This window comes from Pteropus vampyrus, unplaced genomic scaffold (genome assembly GCF_000151845.1).
Source record: "Pteropus vampyrus isolate Shadow unplaced genomic scaffold, Pvam_2.0 Scaffold92, whole genome shotgun sequence".
Taxonomy (NCBI): domain Eukaryota; kingdom Metazoa; phylum Chordata; class Mammalia; order Chiroptera; family Pteropodidae; genus Pteropus; species Pteropus vampyrus.
This window is the reverse complement of record NW_011888873.1, coordinates 5029751-5035362: the sequence shown is the minus strand read 5'-3', so window position 1 is coordinate 5035362 and position 5612 is coordinate 5029751.

The window sequence follows — 5612 nt, the reverse complement described above, 5'->3', positions numbered from 1 at the left end:
AAACCATATGTTGAAATTGAGCTTATTTTTTGTTTCTACTTCTTCACACCCTGAATCTAGGCTTTTTCCTATTATTTGGTTCCCACTGCCCCTCCAGTACAAATTAAAGAAATGTTCTGTGATGCCCACCGCTACATCGAGCTTCACTACTTGAAATCAATAGCAGCTTTTTATTATGAGTTAGAAGAGTAGAGAACCAGGACGACTTAGAACTTCTCATATTCACAGCCATATAACTTACTTCCAGAATTCAGTGTTTGATTCTCCTCCCCTAATTATAACCTTCTGTTCCTCTACCTGTCTGACTTCCTTACCCACAACCTGTTCTTTATCTTCATTGCAGTCTTTATTTATTGAGACCTCCATTTGTTCCCAAGCCATCATTTTTGCCCTGTCTACCCTTGACTCTTTCCACATTCTGTGACCTATGGGCAGGTACCATGGCTCACCCATGGTGCTTGTCTTTGGTTCCGAGGAAATAACACTACCGAATGTCTGTTTTCCTTCCAAATGGCCAAAGGTTATCAGAGAAAGTCAAGAAAACATCTATTAAAAAATCATGCTACTTAATGTCAGCTGGGCCTTCACTGCTACTTGCAATCCTTTTATCCTTATATATTTATTAAACATCAAAAATCTGAAAAATCTTTTTGGGCAGTCACAAAGTTAAAAGATTGGGTGTGCAAGCTCATGGAGTCAGAGAAAGGACAATGCGAACCCCTGGAGCAGGCTGGTCTAAGACAGGAATGACAGACAAGACCCAAGAGAGTGGGGTCAGAGGAGAGCCCAGAACAGCCTCCTTGGCAGAAGTGGTGCTGCTATTTGCACATGCTCGAATGTCTGTGCCCAGAGCCGACAAAGATAAATTCCACTGTGGTTGAACAAATAGGCTTTCCTCATCCTCAGCCAATAAATATCCCATATTCTGAATAGGCTCCCAATTGACTTCTTGGTACAATTTGAGTTGATGGTCTGCACAGCTGTGTAGAAATGAGGGCTTGGGTTACATCACAGACAACCTCTCTGACTATAATTGCCCCATTACAGGAGTGATCAACTGAGACGCCATTGCCAAAAGTCCCTTACTGTGAACTCCCCAAGACCGGATACAGACTGTTTTTGATGGAAGGCCAATTGCTCAGGGATTTACTGCCGTTAGTGGTTCTATGGAAGGCAACGAGGCTTGCTTTCAGGGCATAAGGAAGAAACCATCTGTTTGCTCAGACCTTTGCCTAAGTGCAAGCCTTGTAGTCCCCCGAGACTTCACTGATGTTGTTGTTATTGTTATTCTTCATTATTTATTGATCATCAGAAATACATAATGTACTGAGAGATGATAATGTGTATGGGAAATATAGTTTATGTGTATGAAAAATGCTCAATCTAATACACTATACATAACGTTAGGAAGAATAGTGCTGCTTATTTGGTAACTGATGGAGTTAACTATTTAGAGATAGTAGATTTTGTTTTGCTTTTCCTTTAGATAGAGTGAGTGTTTAAAAAGAAATGTAAACTACTCTTACTACTGGAATCCATCAAAATCATCTCATGTGTGATCGGCTCACAGAACTTATTTGATGTAGATCAGTTTGCATTCTCTAAATAAATAGTCCCTCACTATTTTTTTTTCCTTCCTTTGTATTTTTTTTTCTCTTTTCTTTCCTTCCTTTTCATTTATTCATTCATTTTTTAAGAAATATTTGTACATATGTATTATGTGTCAGACATCATGGAATCAAAGATTAATGAACTACTATCATTATTTCAAAAGCTTATCTTTTTGAAAAGCAGCCAAAGCAATTTACCATGTATCACCTCGCATCTTGGTAGGAATACTTAGATGTTTCCCTTAAGATTAATAACTTCATAATTAGTATTGTGGTTAAGATCCTTAATAGCACAATTACAAGAATATTTATTATTTATTATATGGATGACATCGAAGGGAAATATCCATATAACATTTAAAAATTTGCTTCAAATCAAATTTATGATATTATAAAAATATAAGTTTAGGGATACAGAGTGTGGAAGATATTTTTTATTTTAGTAATGTTTCTTCTCTCCAAATGGTAGAATTTTCTTATTTTTTATCTAGTTCTAACCTCTTTCCATGATAAATGTCTTTGTCTAAATTTCTCACAAAGTAATTTTCCAAGATTCAAAGATAGGTGAATATTTACAAATCAATCATCAACTAAAATAAAACTAAACATGTTTTGGAGTATTAAGCTTCCATGAAATAAAATTAGCAATAATTCAATGTATTTTCTTTAATTAAAACGCCATTAATATGCTATAGGATAAATATAGTAACATGTTTTAACATTTAGTTACATAGAGTTTTCTAACTCTGCATCTGTGGTATCAGAAATTTTCAATAGTTGGGATAAAATATTGATGCTTATTTTCTGTGACCTTTGTAAACATCAATGTCTCTACAGAAGTTCAATATTTTCTTTTGAATATTGAGAGTTTAATGGAGAGAATACTAAAGAAAAACACATCCATTTTTAGACATATGCCCATATATACAATTTTTTCACTGATGCTTTTTTTCTCACTCATAGTAATAGTTACTCACTAAGCAACTGATTTATCACCATGGAGTTAATCTAAATGGCTAGAATTGACCAAAGTCCATATATCATCCTCGAAGGAAGCTGTATTCATTCATAGAATTTTCTTTGAATTTAGAAAAAAAAATTGTGGTCTGAATATTGTCTTGAATAAGCATATATGAGAGGCAAACATAGCTCTTTAAATTTCTCACATAATAGTAGAATTTGATTCTTTAATATTATAATTTCAATGATTTCAAATTATAGTCTGATAATTACAATTAAAGTGTATAAGCAGAATATCCATGACTTAATTGTTCTATGCATGTGAGCTCCACTGAGAAACTTTAAAAATTTTAGAAATGCTCTGTGCATTTTGATCTGGGAATTATAAATCAGTACTTCATACTTGCAAGTATTTCTTGATCTAATTTCTTAGAATTTCTCCTAAATAAGACTTTTCAAAACAAACTAGTCATCTAAAACCTCTATAATTTATCCATCATTCACGCACTCATTCCTTTTAATCAACAAGTATTTACTGAGTTAATACCAAGTGCAATGCATAGTGCAATGTGTCAGACATACAGGAGTAAATGAGTTCCATGAGACGATTTCCTGTTATTCAGAGCTTAGTGAGGACTTTACCATTTAGGCCATCTCTATCTTAAATGTCTGTGAGTTAAAGACTCAGGAGCCTGGGCTGAATTTTCAAGCACTTTGAACTCTTGACTAGATGTCCTCATGTAATACAAAATCTCCCCATTCATACCTGGTGTCTCTGAGCATGTTTATATAGCACAATAAGAAAGAGGTCACAATTAGTTCTCCAGAAGAAAGGGATTATCAAGGAAACAAACTACGGAAAGCCAGCTTCCCCAGATGGCTTCCAGTGATCCTCACCTTAGTCTTGACACCTTTGCATAAATCTTCTAACAAACAGAATATTACAGGGATGGGGCTTCTGAGAGTACGTTTGAAAAAGACTGGCTTCCATCTCTCTGTCTATCTCTCTTTTTCTGATTGCCCTCCCTGGGGGAAGTGAGCTGCCATGTCATGAGGCAGCCCTATGGAGAGGCCCACAAAACAAAGGACCAAGACCTGACAACAGTCATATGAGGGACCTTGGAAGTAGATATCCCACTTCTCCATCAAGTGGAGTTTTCAAATAAGTCCACAGCCCCGGTCTACAGTTTGACTATAATTTTAGGAGACTCTTTGAGCTGCAAGCACTCGGCTAAGTCATGCTTGAATTCCTGACCCACAGAAACTATGACATAACAATGTTTGTTATTTCAAGCCACTAAGAGATACTAAAGTTCCACGGTCTTTCTTACCTCAATGATTTTTATTTTTTATTTTCACAACAGTAAAAAATGGGTATTCCTGGAAGAGCATCTTTCCTGGGCAGCTTTTTTCTAAGTGATGACAAAGGACTAAGGCTTCTTTTATGTTGTAACAGTGCCCTTTTTTAGGATCTAGGGAGTTATTTTCATTCAGCCAAGAAAGGGGAAAGATCACAAATAGATGGAGACTCCTTGGGGCGGGGGGAATTATAGGCTTGGAAATGACCTAAGTCACTTCCATCTACATTCCATTGGCCAGAACTTAGTACCAGGGCAACACTTAATTGGAAGAGGGCTGGGGAATGTAATCTAGTCATGTGTCACGAAGGAAAAGGAAGTGCTTTGGTAAACAACTTGTCGCTCTCTACCGCATGAGGCTTAGAGTGACTGGGCCAGTATGAAATAAAGAGATGGAGAGAAAGAGAGAGAGAAGAGAGGAGAGAGGAAAAAGAGAGAGGAGAGAGGAAGGAAGAGAGAGAAGAGAGATTAAAATACTCCAGACAGAGGAAACAGTTCCCTGGGAACTGAAGGACTTTACCATAGGAATGGGAGAAAAAGAAGAGAGACCAGAATCAAACAATGACCTTTCCTTTTCTCTGGGAAGTGAATAAAGAAGCAAATTGGAAAAACAACAAGAAGCTAATTATGAAGAAATAAAATATATATCTTTTAGAAATGTCATTATGCCCCCGAACTAGCATATTTTGAGATTCCAAAGTGTCGATGCCAATTACCCAGGTCAAATTCTAACAAGATATCAGGATTATCTCAAGCATAAGGACACCGACGCATGACAGCCAGTCAAACAGGTTTCACGTACAGCTGTTTGAGTGCATTTAAGTTATCCTTAAGCTAACACTGCAGCTCTCTTCCATAGGACAGTGTAGAAAACAAAAGAGCACATTTCCAACAAATTTTCCTGACCAACAATTTGGTTGTCAACCTATTGCTACTATTATATGTTTTAAAATATATTTTGATTGGCAAACATTTTAACCTCTTTGTATTCTGATTTGTTTTCTTTGTATTCATATTTCAGCCTAATAAATTTTAATGTGTCATCCGATAGAGGATAAATATGATAAGAAACCATATAAGAGAGAGATTTTCAAGAAATAAAAGAGGATTTGTGTTGCCAATTATACTTCCTTTCTGAAACTAAAAATTGTCTTGTTTTCTTAGTGGTCCTGGTGGGAAATGAAAGAAACTAAACCCAGAAAATTTTTGCTGACAAAGACAAAAGTACTTTCATAAATTTAATAAAGAAACAATTTTACTCCCATGATTCATTCTTATTTGTAAAACCATAGTGTTTAAATTATATAGATCGCAGAATGGAAGAGAAAATATTGTATTAGATCCTATAAACCATTAAGAAATATTTTTAAATAATTAAAGGATAATTTAAACAAATATTTTCAATAGATGTAAAATCTCTTTCATGATAACAATAACAAGTGATGAGCCCAAGATTTACCGTTATTTTGAAAGCTATGCCCTTTAAGTCTGAGGAATGAAGTTTAAGGTTTTAATGGAATCTGTTTTATATCAAATAAGTGTTTGGGAAAAAGCCAGTAAATCTTATTTGAACCTAAAAGATGAATAGATGTTTCTCAACGATTGTGAATTCTGCTCCTTCCATTTCTATTTGTATATTAAAACTTTAGAAAAAAATATTAGTTGAGACGATTTTGGCACACTT